Here is a 19,049-nt window from a genome sequence, read left to right as displayed (position 1 = left end):
GTCCCGATGAAAACGTTACCTCACATGTGTGGTTGCACCTACCTGGGTGCCAAGGGGAAAGCCTAAAACACAAGTAACCCCAAGTCTGTTTTCAGACCAGAAATCCAGACTCTCTGTCGACCTGCACACCATACAGATATGGGCCTCGGGTGTCCAAGCCACCAAGGAAAACAGGGAACCCCATGCATTTCCAAACAGTGGACACCCGTGGGAATCCGCAGAGGTATGATTTGCGCAAATCGGCCAAGAATTTATTACCCAGACACCCCCGCAAAGTCCGAAATGTGGGGGAAAAAACGCATTTTCCGTACATTTCGCTCGGCTCACCCATCGAAACACGCCCCCAACAACACATGGCCTACCGTCCCATGTTCCCACAGGTGTCCGGATGAAAACAGTACCTCACATATGTGGGTGCACCTACCTTGGCGCCAAGGGGAAAGGCTAAAACACAAGTAACCCCAAGTCTGTTTTCACACCTGAATTGCACACTCTCACACCATACAGATATGGGCCTCGGGTGTCCAAGCCACCAAGGAAAACAGGGAACCCCATGTGTTTCCAAAAAGAGGACACCCGTGGGAATCCGCAGAGGTATGATTTGTGCAAATCGGCCCAGCATTTATTACCCAGACACCCCCCAAAGTCCGAAATGTGGGGAAAAAAACGTATTTTCCTCACACTTCGCTCGGCTCACCCATTGAAACATGCCCCCAACAACACATGGCATACCGTCCCGCATTCCCACAGGTGTCCCGATCTAAACGGTACCTCACATGTGTGGGTGCACCTACCAGGGCGCCAAGGGGAAAGCCTAAAACACAAGTAACCCCAAGTCGTTTTCACACCTGAATTGCACACTCTCACATCATACAGATATGGGCCTCGGGTGTCCAAGCCACCAAGGAAAACAGGGAACCCCATGCATTTCCAAAAAGAGGACACTCGTGGGATTCTGCAGAGGTATGATTTGCGCAAATCGGCCCAGAATGTATTACCCAGACACCCCTGCAAGTCCAAAATGTGGGGGAAAAAATGTATTTTCCGCAAATTTCGCTCGGCTCACCCATCGAAATACGCCCCCTACAACACATGGTCTACTGTCCCGCGTTCCCACAAGTGTCCCGATCAAAACGGTACCTCACATGTGTGGGTGCACCTACCTGGGCGCCAAGGGGAAAGCCTAAAACACAAGTAACTCCAAGTCTGTTTTTAAACCAGAATTTCAGACTCTCTGCCGACCGGCCCACCATACAGATATGGGCCTCGGGTGTCCAAGGCACCAAGGAAAACAGGGAACCCCATGCATTTCCGAAAAGAGGACACTCGTGGGATTCTGCAGAGGTATGATTTGCGCAAATCGGGCCAGAATTTATTACCCAGACACCCTCGCAAAGTTCGAAATGTGGGGAAAAAAATGCATTTTCCGCACATTTCACTCGGCGCACCCATCGAAACACGCCGCCAACAACACATGGCCTACCGTCCCATGTTCCCACAGGTGTCCCGATGAAAACGTTACCTCACATGTGTGGGTGCACCTACCTGGGTGCCAAGGGGAAAGCCTAAAACACTAGTAACCCCAAGTCTGTTTTCAGACCAGAATTTCAGACTCTCTGCCGACCGGCACACCATACAGATATGGGCCCCGGGTGTCCAAGCCACCAAGGAAAACAAGGAACCCCATGCATTTCCGAAAAGTGGACACCCGTGGGAATCCGCAGAGGTATGATTTGGGCAAATCGACCCAGAATTTATTACCCAGACACCCCCGCAAAGTCCGAAATGTGGGGAAAAAAATGCATTTTCCGCACATTTCACTCGGCGCACCCATCGAAACACGCCGCCAACAACACATGGCCTACCGTCCCACGTTCCCACAGGTGTCCCGATGAAAACGTTACCTCACATGTGTGGTTGCACCTACCTGGGTGCCAAGGGGAAAGCCTAAAACACAAGTAACCCCAATTCTGTTTTCAGACCAGAATTTCAGACTCTCTGCCGACTGGCACACCATACAGATATGGGCCTCGGGTGTCCAAGCCACCAAGGAAAACAGGGAACCCCATGCATTTCCGAAAAGTAGACACCCGTGGGAATCCGCAGAGGTATGATTTGCGCAAATCGGCCAAGAATTTATTACCCAGACACCCCCGCAAAGTCCGAAATGTGGGGGAAAAACGCATTTTCTGCACATTTCGCTCGGCTCACCCATCGAAACACGCCCCCAACAACACATGGCCTACTGTCCCATGTTCCCACAGGTGTCCGGATGAAAACGGTACCTCACATGTGTGGGTGCACCTACCTTGGCGCCAAGGGGAAAGGCTAAAACACAAGTAACCCCAAGTCTGTTTTCACACCTGAATTGCACACTCTCACATCATACAGATATGGGCCTCGGGTGTCCAAGCCACCAAGGAAAACAGGGAACCCCATGCATTTCCGAAAAGAGGACACCCGCGGGAATCCGCAGAGGTATGAGTTGCGCAAATCGGCCCAGAATTTATTACCCAGACACCCCCCAAAGTCCGAAATGTGTGGAAAAAAACGTATTTTCCTCACACTTCGCTCGGCTCACCCATTGAAACATGCCCCCAACAACACATGGCATACCGTCCCGCTTTCCCACAGGTGTCCCAATGAAAACGTTACCTCACATGTGTGGGTGCACCTACCTGGGCGCCATCTGGCTCTGGTGAATAGAGTCTACAGCATCGTTCAGGCATGGATGGCCAACCATGGCCTATGCTTGAACGATGACAAAACAGAGCTCATCATCCTGGGCACGGCAGCCCGTATCTCCAAACTTAACCAAAACTACTCCGCCTTCATCATCGATGGCAACACTATCAAGGTCGCCAGAGAAGTAAAAACCCTAGGTTTTTACCTTGATGCGACACTATCTTTCACCAAACAGGTGAACTCACTGTCATCATCCACTGCCTATACATGCAAGTTAATACGAGCTGGGAAACCATTCCTTTCAGAGGACAGCTGTCTTATTCTAGCTAGAGCCCTCATTTTATCGAAACTAGATTATTGCAACGCCCTCTACATAGGGACTACCAAACAAATTATCCACAGAATCCAAGTGCTCCAAAACAATGCACTTAGAGCGGCCCTAAGTATCCCCAGAAGTGCACACATTTCAGAAATAAGACGAAAACACAAATGGCTTTCCACCCAAGAAAAAATCAACCTTAAATCTGCGTCCCTTATCCACAAATGCCTAAACAACAAAGCTCCCCGATACCTCTCAGAACGCTTCAACAGGAAAAATCCAACGAGACTCACAAGGACAGCCAGCCCCAACTGCCTCCTAGTGCCCAGATTCAAACTAGCCACCATTGGAGGTTCCAGCTTCCCAGTTAAGGCAGCACAGTTATGGAATTCCCTACCCCTTGCACTCAGATCTGACCAAACCTTCAATAACTTTAGAAAGAACACCATAAAATGGCTTATTGAGAATGCGACATAGCGTATGTCACTTTATACGTAACGTCTTCTTATAATGTTTGTACTAACCTGCTCTTACTGTTTGATCGCCATAGATTTGACTGTTTAGCTACGCCTTATCTGCACTTGCACTTGCCCTACCCTGCAGATTCGAAATGTCCACTATGCCTGTAACCTGTAACGTTAACTAATCTGTAACCTGTAAACGTTAACTAAGCTGTAAACCTCCTTGTTCTCTTGCGCCCTGCTACCCTAGGGTCTGGTGCGCACAATAAATAAATAAACAAACAAACAAGGGGAAAGCCTAAAACACAAGTAACCCCAAGTCTGTTTTCAGACCAGAATTTCAGACTCTCTGCCGACCGGCACACCATACAGATATGGGCCTCGGGTGTCCAAGCCACCAAGGAAAACAGGGAACCCCATGTATTTCCAAAAAGAGGACACCCGTGGGAATCCGCAGAGGTATGATTTGCACAAATCGACCCAGAATGTATTACCCAGACACCCCCGCAAAGTCTGAAATGTGGGGGAAAAAACACATTTTCCGCACATTTGACTCAGCGCACCCATCGAAACACGCCGCCAACAACACATGGCCTACCGTCCCGCGTTCCCACAGGTGTCCCGATGAAAACATTCCCTCACATATGTGGTTGCACCTACCTGGGCGCCAAGGGGAAAGCCTAAAACACAAGTAACCCCAAGTCTGTTTTCAGACAGGAAAACAGGGAACCCCATGCATTTCCGAAAAGAGGACACCCGTGGGAATCCGCAGAGGTATGAGTTGCTCAAACCGGCCCAGAATATATTACCCAGACACCCCACAAAGTCCGAAATGTGAGGAAAAAAATGTATTTTCCTCACACTTCGCTCGGCTCACCCATCGAAACATGCCCCCAACATCACATGGCCTACCGTCCCGCGTTCCCACAGGTGTCCCGATGAAAACGGTACCTCACATGTGTGGGTGCACCTACCTGGGCGCCAAGGGGAAAGCCTAAAACACAAGTAACCCCAAGTATGTTTTCAGACCAGAATTTCAGACTCTCTGCCGACTGGCACACCATACAGATATGGGCCTCGGGTGTCCAAGCCACCAAGGAAAACAGGGAACCCCATGTGTTTCCGAAAAGAGGACACCTGTGGGAATCCGCAGAGGTATGATTTGCGCAAATCGGCCCAGAATTTATTACCCAGACACCCCCTAAAGTCCGAAATGTGGGGAAAAATACGTATTTTCCTCACATTTAGCTCGGCTCACCCATCAAAACACGCCCCCAACAACACATGGCCTACCGTCCCGTGTTCCCACAGGTCCCGATGAAAACGGTACCTCACATGTGTGGGTGTACCTACCTGGGTGCCAAGGGGAAAGCCTAAAACACAAGTAACCCCAAGTCGGTTTTCAGACCAGAATTTCAGACTCTCTGCCGACCGGCACACCATACAGATATGGGCCTCGGGTGTCCAAGCCACCAGGGAAAACAGGGAACCCCATGTATTTCCGAAAAGAGGACACCTGTGGGAATCCGCAGAGGTATGATTTACGCAAATCGGCCCAGAATTTATTACCCAGGCAACCCCCAAAGTCTGAAATGTGGGGAAAAAAACGCATTTTCCGCACACTTCGCTCGGCTCACCCATCGAAACATGCCCCCAACAACACATGGCCTACTGTCCCGCGTTTCCACAGGTGTCCCGATCTAAACGGTACCTCACATGTGTGGGTGCACCTACCAGGGCGCCAAGGGGAAAGCCTAAAACACAAGTAACCCCAAGTCGTTTTCACACCTGAATTGCACACTCTCACATCATAAAGATATGCGCCTCGGGTGTCCAAGCCACCAAGGAAAACAGGGAACCCCATGCATTTCCGAAAAGAGGACACCCGTGGGAATCGGCAGAGATATGATTTGGGCAAATCGGCCCAGAATTTATTACCCAGACACCCCCGCAAAGTCCGAAATGGGGGGGAAAAATGCATTTTCCGCACATTTCACTCGGCGCACCCATCGAAACACGCAGCCAACAACACAAGGCCTACCGTCCCACGTTCCCACAGGTGTCCGATGAAAATGTTACCTCACATGTGTGGGTGCACCTACCTGGTTGCCAAGGGGAAAGCCTAAAACACTAGTAACCTCAAGTCTGTTTTCAGACCAGAATTTCAGGCTCTCTGCCGACTGGAACACCATACAGATATGGGCCCCGGGTGTCCAAGCCACCAAGGAAAACAGGGAACCCCATATATTTCAGAAAAGAGGACACCCGTGGGAATCCACAGAGGTATGATTTGCCCAAATCGGCCCAGAATTTATTACCCAGGCAACCCCCAAAGTCCGAAATGTGGGGAAAAAAACGCATTTTCCGCACACTTCGCTCGGCTCACCCATCGAAACATGCCCCCAACAACACATGGCCTACCGTCCCGCGTTCCCACAGGTGTCCCGATCTAAACGGTACCTCACATGTGTGGGTGCACCTACCAGGGCGCCAAGGGGAAAGCCTAAAACACAAGTAACCCCAAGTCGTTTTCACACCTGAATTGCACACTCTCACATCATACAGATATGGGCCTCGGGTGTCCAAGCCACCAAGGAAAACAGGGAACCCCATGCATTTCCGAAAAGAGGACACCCGTGGGAATCGGCAGAGGTATGATTTGGGCAAATCGGCCCAGAATGTATTACCCAGACACCCCTGCAAAGTCCAAAATGTGGGGAAAAAAATGCATTTTCCGCACATTTCGCTCGGCGCACCCATCGAAACACGCCGCCAACAACACATGGCCTACCGTCCCACGTTCCCACAGGTGTCCCGATGAAAACGTTACCTCACATGTGTGGGTGCACCTACCTGGGTGCTAAGGGGAAAGCCTAAAACACAAGTAACCCCAAGTCTGTTTTCAGACCAGAATTTCAGACTCTCTGCCGACTGGCACACCATACAGATATGGGCCTCGGGTGTCCAAGCCACCAAGGAAAACAGGGAACCCCATGCATTTCCGAAAAGTAGACACCCGTGGGAATCCGCAGAGGTATGATTTGCGCAAATCGGCCAAGAATTTATTACCCAGACACCCCCGCAAAGTCCGAAATGTGGGGGAAAAAATGCATTTTCCGCACATTTCGCTCGGCTCACCCATCGAAACACGCCCCCAACAACACATGGCCTACCGTCCCATGTTCCCACAGGTGTCCGGATGAAAACTGTACCTCACATGTGTGGGTGCACCTTCCTTGGCGCCAAGGGGAAAGGCTAAAACACAAGTAACCCCAATTCTGTTTTCATACCTGAATTGCACACTCTCACATCATACAGATATGGGCCTCGGGTGTCCAAGCCACCAAGGAAAACAGGGAACCCCATGCATTTCCGAAAAGAGGACACCCGTGGGAATCCGCAGAGGTATGAGTTGCGCAAATCGGCCCAGAATTTATTACCCAGACACCCCCGCAAAGTCTGAAATGTGGGGGAAAAATGCATTTTCCGCCCATTTCATTCAGCGCACCCATCGAAACACGCCGCCAACAACACATGGCCTACCGTCCCGCGTTCCCACAGGTGTCCCGATGAAAACATTCCCTCACACGTGTGGTTGCACCTACCTGGGCGCCAAGGGGAAAGCCTAAAACACAAGAAACCCCAAGTCTGTTTTCAGACCAGAATTTCGGACTCTCTGTCGACCGGCACAGCATACAGATATGGGCCTTGGGTGTCCAAGGCACCAAGGAAAACAGGGAAGCCCATGCATTTCCGAAAAGAGGACACCCGTGGGAATCCGCAGAGGTATGAGTTGCGCAAACCGGCCCAGAATGTTTTACCCAGACACCCCACAAAGTCCGAAATGTGAGGAAAAAAATGTATTTTCCACACACTTCGCTCGGCTCACCCATCGAAACATGCCCCCAACATCACATGGCCTACCGTCCCGCGTTCCCACAGGTGTCCCGATGAAAACGGTACCTCACATGTGTGGGTGCACCTACCTGGGTGCCAAGGGGAAAGCCTAAAACACAAGTAACCCCAAGTATGTTTTCAGACCAGAATTTCAGACTCTCTGCCGACCGGCACACCATACAGATATGGGCCTAGGGTGTCCAAGCCACCAAGGAAAACAGGGAACCCCATGTGTTTCCGAAAAGAGGACACCTGTGGGAATCCGCAGCGGTATGATTTGCGCAAATCGGCCCAGAATTTATTACCCAGACACCCCCACAAAGTCCGAAATGTGGGGTAAAAACGCATTTTCCGCACATTTCGCTCGGCTCACCCATCGAAACACGCCCCCAACAACACATGGCCTACCGTCCCGCGTTCCCACGGGTCCCGATGAAAACGGTACCTCACATGTGTGGGTGCACCTACCTGGGTGCCAAGGGGAAAGCCTAAAACACAAGTAACCCCAAGTCTGTTTTCAGACCAGAATTTCAGACTCTCTGCCGACCGGCACACCATACAGATATGGGCCTCGGGTGTCCAAGCCATCAAGGAAAACAGGGAACCCCATGTATTTCCGAAAAGAGGACACCCGTGGGAATCCGCAGAGGTATGATTTGCGCAAATCGGCCCAGAATTTATTACCCAGACAACCCCCAAAGTCCGAAATGTGGGGAAAAAAACACATTTTCCGCACACTTCACTCGGCTCACCCATCGAAACATGCCCCCAACAACACATGGCCTACTGTCCCGCATTCCCACAGGTGTCCCGATCTAAACGGTACCTCACAAGTGTGGGTGCCCCTACCAGGGCGCCAAGGGGAAAGCCTAAAACACAAGTAACCCCAAGTCGTTTTCACACCTGAATTGCACACTCTCACATCATACAGATATGCGCCTCGGGTGTCCAAGCCACCAAGGAAAACAGGGAACCCCATGCATTTCCGAAAAGAGGACACCCGTGGGAATCGGCAGAGATATGATTTGGGCAAATCGGCCCAGAATTTATTACCCAGACACCCCCGCAAAGCCCGAAATGGGGGGAAAAAAATGCATTTTCCGCACATTTCACTCGGCGCACCCATCGAAACACGCAGCCAACAACACAAGGCCTACCGTCCCACGTTCCCACAGGTGTCCCGATGAAAAGGTTACCTCACATGTGTGGGTGCACCTACCTGGGTGCCAAGGGGAAAGCCTAAAACACTAGTAACCTCAAGTCTGTTTTCAGACCAGAATTTCAGACTCTCTGCCGACCGGAACACCATACAGATATGGGCCCCGGTTGTCCAAGCCACCAAGGAAAACAGGGAACCCCATATATTTCAGAAAAGAGGACATCCGTGGGAATCCCCAGAGGTATGATTTGCGCAAATCGGCCCAGTATTTATTACCCAGGCAACCCCCAAAGTCCGAAATGTGGGGAAAAAAACGCATTTTGCGCACACTTCGCTCAGCTCACCCATCGAAACATGCCCCCAACAACACATGGCCTACCGTCCCGTGTTCCCACAGGTGTCCCGATCTAAACGGTACCTCACATGTGTGGGTGCACCTACCAGGGCGCCAAGGGGAAAGCCTAAAACACAAGTAACCCCAAGTCGTTTTCACACCTGAATTGCACACTCTCACATCATACAGATATGGGCCTCGGGTGTCCAAGCCACCAAGGAAAACAGGGAACCCCATGCATTTCCGAAAAGAGGACACCCGTGGGAATCGGCAGAGGTATGATTTGGGCAAATCGGCCCAGAATGTATTACCCAGACACCACCGCAAAGTCCGAAATGTGGGGAAATAAATGCATTTTCCGCACATTTCACTCGGCGCACCCATCGAAACAAGCCGCCAACAACACATGGCCTACCGTCCCATGTTCCCACAGGTGTCCGGATGAAAAAGGTACCTCACATGTGTGGGTGCACCTACCTTGGCGCCAAGGGGAAAGGCTAAAACACAAGTAACCCCAAGTCTGTTTTCACACCTGAATTGCACACTCTCACATCATACAGATATGGGCCTCGGGTGTCCAAGCGACCAAGGAAAACAGGGAACCCCATGCATTTACGAAAAGAGGACACCCGTGGGAATCCGCAGAGGTATGAGTTGCGCAAATCGCCCCAGAATTTATTACCCAGACACCCCCCAAAGTCCGAAATGTGTGGAAAAAAACGTATTTTCCTCACACTTCGCTCGGCTCACCCATTGAAACATGCCCCCAACAACACATGGCATACCGTCCCGCGTTCCCACAGGTGTCCCAATGAAAACGTTACCTCACATGTGTGGGTGCACCTACCTGGGCGCCAAGGGGAAAGCCTAAAACACAAGTAACCCCAAGTCTGTTTTCAGACCAGAATTTCAGACTCTCTGCCGACCGGCACACCATACAGATATGGGCCTCGGGTGTCCAAGCCACCAAGGAAAACAGGGAACCCCATGTATTTCCGAAAAGAGGACACCCGTGGGAATCCGCAGAGGTATGATTTGCACAAATCGACCCAGAATGTATTACCCAGACACCCCCGCAAAGTCTGAAATGTGGGGGAAAAAACACATTTTCCGCACATTTCACTCAGCGCACCCATCGAAACACGCCGCCAACAACACATGGCCTACCGTCTCGCGTTCCCACAGGTTTCCCGATGAAAACGTTCCCTCACATGTGTGGTTGCACCTACCTGGGCGCCAAGGGGAAAGCCTAAAACACAAGAAACCCCAAGTCTGTTTTCAGACCAGAATTTCGGACTCTCTGTCGACCGGCACAGCATACAGATATGGGCCTTGGGTGTCCAAGGCACCAAGGAAACCAGGGAACCCCATGCATTTCCGAAAAGAGGACACCCGTGGGAATCCGCAGAGGTATGAGTTGCGCAAACCGGCCCAGGATGTATTACCCAGACACCCCACAAAGTCCGAAATGTGAGGAAAAAAATGTATTTTCCTCACACTTCGCTCGGCTCACCCATCGAAACATGCCCCCAACATCACATGGCCTACCGTCCCGCGTTCCCACAGGTGTCCCGATGAAAACGGTACCTCACATGTGTGGGTGCACCTACCTGGGCGCCAAGGGGAAAGCGTAAAACTCAAGTAACCCCAAGTATGTTTTCAGACCAGAATTTCAGACTCTCTGCCGACCGGCACACCATACAGATATGGGCCTCGGATGTCCAAGCCACCAAGGAAAACAGGGAACCCCATGTGTTTCCGAAAAGAGGACACCTATGGGAATCGGCAGAGGTATGATTTGCGCAAATCGGCCCAGAATTTATTACCCAGACACCCCCTAAAGTCCGAAATGTGGGGAAAAATACGTATTTTCCTCAAGTTTCGCTCGGCTCACCCATCGAAACACGCCCCCAACAACACATGGCCTACCGTCCCGCGTTCCCACAGGTCCCGATGAAAACGTTACCTCACATGTGTGGGTGTACCTACCTGGGTGCCAAGGGGAAAGCCTAAAACACAAGTAACCCCAAGTCGGTTTTCAGACCAGAATTTCAGACTCTCTGCCGACCGGCACACCATACAGATATGGGCCTCGGGTGTCCAAGCCACCAGGGAAAACAGGGAACCCCATGTATTTCCGAAAAGAGGACACCTGTGGGAATCCGCAGAGGTATGATTTATGCAAATCGGCCCAGAATTTATTACCCAGACAACCCCCAAAGTCTGAAATGTGGGGGAAAAAACGCATTTTCCGCACACTTCGCTCGGCTCACCCATCGAAACATGCCCCCAACAACACATGGCCTACCGTCCTGCGTTCCCACAGGTGTCCCGATCTAAACAGTACCTCACATGTGTGGGTGCACCTACCAGGGCGCCAAGGAGAAAGCCTAAAACACAAGTAACCCCAAATCGTTTTCACACCTGAATTGCACACTCTCACATCATACAGATATGGGCCTCGGGTGTCCAAGCCACCAAGGAAAACAGGGAAACCCATGCATTTCCGAAAAGAGGACACCCGTGGGAATCGGCAGAGATATGATTTGGGCAAATCGGCCCAGAGTTTATTACTCAGACACCCCCGCAAAGTCCGAAATGTGGGGAAAAAAATGCATTTTCCGCACATTTCACTCGGCGCACCCATCGAAACACGCCGCCAACAACACATGGCCTACCGTCCCACGTTCCCACAGGTGTCCCGATGAAAACGTTACCTCACATGTGTGGGTGCACCTACCTGGGTGCCAAGGGGAAAGCCTAAAACACAAGAAAACCCAAGTCTGTTTTCAGACCAGAATTTCAGACTCTCTGTCGACCGGCACACCATACAGATATGGGCCTCGAGTGTCCAAGCCACCAAGGAAAACAGGGAACGCCATGTGTTTCCGAAAAGAGGACACCCGTGGGAATCCGCAGAGGTATGATTTGCGCAAATCGGCCCAGAATTTATTACCCAGACACCCCCCAAAGTCCGAAATGTGGGGAAAAAAACGTATTTTCCTCACACTTCGCTCGGCTCACCCATTGAAACATGCCCCCAACAACACATGGCATACCGTCCCGCTTTCCCACAGGTGTCCCGATCTAAACGGTACCTCACATGTGTGGGTGCACCTACCTGGGCGCCAAGGGGAAAGCCTAAAACACAAGTAACCCCAAGTCGTTTTCACACCTGAATAGCACACTCTCGCATCATACAGATATGGGCCTCGGGTGTCCAAGCCACCAAGGAAAACAGGGAACCCCATGCATTTCCGAAAAGAGGACACCCGTGGGAATCGGCAGAGGTATGATTTGGGCAAATCGGCCCAAAATTTATTACCCAGACACCCCCGGAAAGTCGGAAATGTTTGGAAAAAAATGCATTTTCTGCACATTTCACCCGGCGCACCCATCGAAACACGCCACCAACAACACATGGCCTACCGTCCCACGTTCCCACAGGTGTCCTGATGAAAACGTTACCTCACATGTGTGGGTGCACCTACCTGGGTGCCAAGGGGAAAGCCTAAAACACAAGTAACCCCAAGTCTGTTTTCAGACCAGAATTTCAGACTCTCTGCCGACCGGCACACCATACAGATATGGGCCTCGGGTGTCCAAGCCACCAAGGAAAACAGGGAACCCCATGCATTTCCGAAAAGTGTACACCCGTGGGAATCCGCAGAGGTATGATTTGCGCAAATCGGCCAAGAATTTATTACCCAGACACCCCCGCAAAGTCCGAAATGTGGGGGAAAAACGCATTTTCCGCACATTTCGCTCGGCTCACCCATCGAAACACGCCCCCAACAACACATGGCCTACCGTCCCATGTTCCCACAGGTGTCCGGATGAAAACAGTACCTCACATGTGTGGGTGCACGTACCTTGGCGCCAAGGGGAAAGGCTAAAACACAAGTAACCCCAAGTCTGTTTTCACACCTGAATTGCACACTCTCACATCATACAGATATGGGCCTCCGGTGTCCAAGCCACCAAGGAAAACAGGGAAACCCATGCATTTCCGAAAAGAGGACACCCGTGGGAATCCGCAGAGGTATAATTTGCGCAAATCTGCCAAGAATTTATTACCCAGACACCCCCGCAAAGTCCGAAATGTGGGGGAAAAAACGCATTTTCCGCACATTTCGCTCGGCTCACCCATCGAAACACGCCCCCAACAACACATGGCCTACCGTCCCATGTTCCCACAGGTGTCCGGATGAAAATGGTACCTCACATGTGTGGGTGAACCTACCTTGGCGCCAAGGGGAAAGGCTAAAACACAAGTAACCCCAAGTCTGTTTTCACACCTGAATTGCACACTCTCACATCATACAGATATGGGTCTCGGGTGTCCAAGTCACAAAGGAAAACAGGGAACCCCATGCATTTCCGAAAAGTGGACACCCGTGGGAATCCGCAGAGGTATGAGTTGCGCAAATCGGCCCAGAATGTATTACCCAGACACCCCCCAAAGTCCGAAATGTGGGGAAAAAACGTATTTTCCTCGCACTTCGCTCGGCTCACCCATTGAAACATGCCCGCAACATCACATGGCCTACCGTCCCGCGTTCTCACAGGTGTCCCGATGAAAACGATACCTCACATGTGTGGGTGCACCTACCTGGGCGCCAAGGGGAAAGCCTAAAACACAAGTAACCCCAAGTATGTTTTCAGACCAGAATTTCAGACTCTCTGCCGACCGGCACACCATACAGATATGGGCCTCGGGTGTCCAAGCCACCAAGGAAAACAGGGAACCCCATGTATTTCCAAAAAGAGGACACCCGTGGGATTCCGCAGAGGTATGATTTGCGCAAATCGGCCCAGAATGTATTACCCAGACACCCCTGCAAAGTCCGAAATGTAGGGGGAAAAATGTATTTTCTGCAAATTTCGCTCGGCTCATCCATCGAAATACGCCCCCAACAACACATGGCGTACTGTCCCGCGTTCCCACAAGTGTCCCGATGAAAACGGTACCTCACATGTGTGGGTGCACCTACCTGGGAGCCAAGGGGAAAGCCTAAAACACAAGTAACCCCAAGTCTGTTTTTAAACCAGAATTTCAGACTCTCTGCCGACCGGCACACCATACAGATATGGGCCTCGGGTGTCCAAGCCACCAAGGAGAACAGGGAACCCCATGCATTTCCGAAAAGAGGACACCCATGGGAATCCGCAGAGGTATGATTTGCGCAAATCGGCCCAGAATTTATTACCCAGACACCCCCACAAAGTCCGAAATGTGGGGAAAAAATGCATTTTCCGCACATTTTGCTCGGCTCACCCATCGAAACACGCCCCCAACAACACATGGCCTACCGTCCCGCGTTCCCACGGGTCCCGATGAAAACGGTTCCTCACATGTGTGGGTGCACCTACCTGGGTGCCAAGGGGAAAGCCTAAAACACAAGTAACCCCAAGTCGGTTTTCAGACCAGAATTTCAGACTCACTGCCGACCGTCACACCATACATATATGGGCCTCTGGTGTCCAAGCCACCAAGGAAAACAGGGAACCCCATGTATTTCCGAAAAGAGGACACCCGTGGGAATCCGCAGAGGTATGATTTACGCAAATCAGCCCAGAATTTATTACCCAGACAACCCCCAAAGTCTGAAATGTGGGGAAAAAACGCATTTTCCGCACACTTCGCTCGGCTCACCCATCGAAACATGCCCCCAACAACACATGGCCTACCGTCCCGCGTTCCCACAGGTATCCCGATCTAAACGGTACCTCACATGTGTGGGTGCACCTACCAGGGCGCCAAGGAGAAAGCCTAAAACACAAGTAACCCCAAATTGTTTTCACACCTGAATTGCACACTCTCACATCATACAGATATGGGCCTCGGGTGTCCAAGCCACCAAGGAAAACAGGGAACCCCATGCATTTCCGAAAAGAGGACACCCGTGGGAATCGGCAGAGGTATGATTTGGGCAAATCGGCCCAGAATTTATTACCCAGACACCCCTGCAAATTCCGAAATGTGGGGAAAAAAATGCATTTGCCGCACATTTCACTCGGCGTACCCATCGAAACACGCCGCCAACAACACATGGCCTACCGTCCCACGTTCCCACAAGTGTCCCGATGAAAACTTTACCTCACATGTGTGGGTGCACCTACCTGGGTGCCAAGGGGAAAGCCTAAAACACAATTAACCCCAAGTCTGTTTTCAGACCAGAATTTCAGACTCTCTGTCGACCGGCACACCATACAGATATATGCCTCGGGTGTCCAAGGCACCAAGGAAAACAGGGAACCCCATGCATTTCCGAAAAGAGGACACTCGTGGGATTCCGCAGAGGTATGATTTGCGCAAATCGGCCCAGAATGTATTACCCAGACACCCCTGCAAAGTCCGAAATGTAGGGGGAAAAATGTATTTTCTGCAAATTTCGCTCGGCTCATCCATCGAAATACGCCCCCAACAACACATGGCGTACTGTCCCGCGTTCCCACAAGTGTCCCGATGAAAACGGTACCTCACATGTGTGGGTGCACCTACCTGGGAGCCAAGGGGAAAGCCTAAAACACAAGTAACCCCAAGTCTGTTTTTAAACCAGAATTTCAGACTCTCTGCCGACCGGCACACCATACAGATATGGGCCTCGGGTGTCCAAGCCACCAAGGAGAACAGGGAACCCCATGCATTTCCGAAAAGAGGACACCCATGGGAATCCGCAGAGGTATGATTTGCGCAAATCGGCCCAGAATTTATTACCCAGACACCCCCTCAAAGTCCGAAATGTGGGGAAAAAACGCATTTTCCGCACATTTTGCTCGGCTCACCCATCGAAACACGCCCCCAACAACACATGGCCTACCGTCCCGCGTTCCCACGGGTCCCGATGAAAACGGTTCCTCACATGTGTGGGTGCACCTACCTGGGTGCCAAGGGGAAAGCCTAAAACACAAGTAACCCCAAGTCTGTTTTCAGACCAGAATTTCAGACTCTCTGCCGACCGGCACACCATACAGATATGGGCCTCGGGTGTCCAAGCCACCAAGGAAAACAGGGAACCCCATGTATTTCCGAAAAGAGGACACCCGTGGGATTCCGCAGAGGTATGATTTGCGCAAATCGGCCCAGAATGTATTACCCAGACACCCCTGCAAAGTCCGAAATGTAGGGGGAAAAATGTATTTTCTGCAAATTTCGCTCGGCTCATCCATCGAAATACGCCCCCAACAACACATGGCGTACTGTCCCGCGTTCCCACAAGTGTCCCGATGAAAACGGTACCTCACATGTGTGGGTGCACCTACCTGGGAGCCAAGGGGAAAGCCTAAAACACAAGTAACCCCAAGTCTGTTTTTAAACCAGAATTTCAGACTCTCTGCCGACCGGCACACCATACAGATATGGGCCTCGGGTGTCCAAGCCACCAAGGAAAACAGGGAACCCCATGCATTTCCGAAAAGAGGACACCCATGGGAATCCGCAGAGGTATGATTTGCGCAAATCGGCCCAGAATTTATTACCCAGACAACCCCCAAAGTCCGAAATGTGGGGAAAAAAACACATTTTCCGCACACTTCACTCGGCTCACCCATCGAAAAATGCCCCCAACAACACATGGCCTACTGTCCCGCGTTCCCACAGGTGTCCCGATCTAAACGGTACCTCACATGTGTGGGTGCACCTACCAGGGCGCCAAGGGGAAAGCCTAAAACACAAGTAACCCCAAGTCGTTTTCACACCTGAATTGCACACTCTCACATCATACAGATATGCGCCTCGGGTGTCCAAGCCACCAAGGAAAACAGGGAACCCCATGCATTTCCAAAAAGAGGACACCCGTGGGAATCGGCAGAGATATGATTTGGGCAAATTGGCCCAGAATTTATTACCCAGACACCCCCGCAAAGTCCGAAATGGGGGGAAAAAATGCATTTTCCGTACATTTCTCTCGGCGCACCCATCGAAACACGCAGCCAACAACACAAGGCCTACCGTCCCACGTTCCCACAGGTGTCCCGATGAAAACGTTACCTCACATGTGTGGGTGCACCTACCTGGGTGCCAAGGGGAAAGCCTAAAACACTAGTAACCTCAAGTCTGTTTTCAGACCAGAATTTCAGACTCTCTGCCGACCGAAACACCATACCGATATGGGCCCCGGGTGTCCAAGCCACCAAGGAAAACAGGGAACCCCATGTATTTCAGAAAAGAGGACACCCGTGGGAATCCGCAGAGGTATGATTTGCGCAAATCGGCCCAGAATTTATTACCCAGGCAACCCCCAAAGTCCGAAATGTGGGGAAAAAAATGGATTTTCCGCACACTTCTCTGGGCTCACCCATCGAAACATGCCCCCAACAACACATGGCCTACCGTCCCGCGTTCCCACAGGTGTCCCGATCTAAACGGTACCTCACATGTGTGGGTGCACCTACCAGGGCGCCAAGTGGAAAGCCTAAAACACAAGTAACCCCAAGTCGTTTTCACACCTGAATTGCACACTCTCACATCATACAGATATGGGCCTCGGGTGTCCAAGCCACCAAGGAAAACAGGGAACCCCATGCATTTCCGAAAAGAGGACACCCGTGGGAATCGGCAGAGGTATGATTTGGGCAAATCGGCCCAGAATGTATTACCCAGACACCCCCGCAAAGTCCGAAATGTGGGGAAAAAAATGCATTTTCCGCACATTTCACTCGGCGCACCCATCGAAACACGCCGCCAACAACACATGGCCTACGGTCCCACGTTCCCACAGGTGTCCCAATGAAAACGTTACCTCACATGTGTGGGTGCACCTACCTGGGTGCCAAGGGGAAAGCCTAAAACACAAGTAACCCCAAGTCTGTTTTCAGACCAGAATTTCAGACTCTCTGCCGACTGGCACACCATACAGATATGGGCCTCGGGTGTCCAAGCCACCAAGGAAAACAGGGAACCCCATGCATTTCCGAAAAGTAGACACCCGTGGGAATCCGCAGAGGTATGATTTGCGCAAATCGGCCAAGAATTTATTACCCAGACACCCCCGCAAAGTCCGAAATGTGGGGGAAAAAACGCATTTTCCGCACATTTCGCTCGGCTCACCCATCGAAACACGCCCCCAACAACACATGGCCTACCGTCCCATGTTCCCACAGGTGTCCCGATGAAAACGGTACCTCACATGTGTGGGTGCACCTACCTTGGCGCCAAGGGGAAAGGCTAAAACACAAGTAACCCCAAGTCTGTTTTCACATCTGAATTGCACACTCTCACATCATACAGATATGGGCCTCGGGTGTCCAAGCCACCAAGGAAAACAGGGAACCCCATGCATTTCCGAAAAGAGGACACCCGTGGGAATCCGCAGAGGTATGAGTTGCGCAAATCGGCCCAGAATTTATTACCCAGACACCCCCCAAAGTCCGAAATGTGTGGAAAAAAACATATTTTCCTCACACTTCGCTCGGCTCACCCATTGAAACATGCCCCCAACAACACATGGCATACCGTCCCGCGTTCCCACAGGTGTCCCAATGAAAACGTTACCTCACATGTGTGGGTGCACCTACCTGGGCGCCAAGGGGAAAGCCTAAAACACAAGTAACCCCAAGTCTGTTTTCAGACCAGAATTTCAGACTCTCTGCCGACCGGCACACCATACAGATATGGGCCTCGGGTGTCCAAGCCACCAAGGAAAACAGGGAACCCCATGTATTTCTGAAAAGAGGACACCCGTGGGAATCCGTAGAGGTATGATTTGCACAAATCGACCCAGAATGTATTACCCAGACTCCCCCGCAAAGTCTGAAATGTGGGGGAAAAAACACATTTTCCGCACATTTCATTCAGCGCACCCATCGAAACACGCCGCCAACAACACATGGCCTACCGTCCCGCGTTCCCACAGGTGTCCCGATGAAAACGTTCCCACACATGTGTGGGTGCACCTACCTGGGCGCCAAGGGGAAAGCCTAAAACACAAGAAACCCCAAGTCTGTTTTCAGACCAGAATTTCAGACTCTCTGTCGACCGGCACAGCATACAGATATGGGCCTTGGGTGTCCAAGGCACCAAGGAAAACAGGGAACCCCATGGATTTCCGAAAAGAGGACACCCGTGGGAATCGGCAGAGGTATGATTTGGGCAAATCGGCCCAGAATTTATTACTCAGGCACCCCCGCAAAGTCCGAAATGTGGGGAAAAAAATGCATTTTCCGCACATTTCACTCGGCGCACCCATCAAA

The sequence above is a fragment of the Ambystoma mexicanum genome, chromosome 13, assembly GCF_040938575.1.
Source record: "Ambystoma mexicanum isolate Mex_15411 chromosome 13, UKY_AmexF1_1, whole genome shotgun sequence".
Classification (NCBI taxonomy): domain Eukaryota; kingdom Metazoa; phylum Chordata; class Amphibia; order Caudata; family Ambystomatidae; genus Ambystoma; species Ambystoma mexicanum.
Note: the sequence above shows the minus strand (reverse complement) of the source record.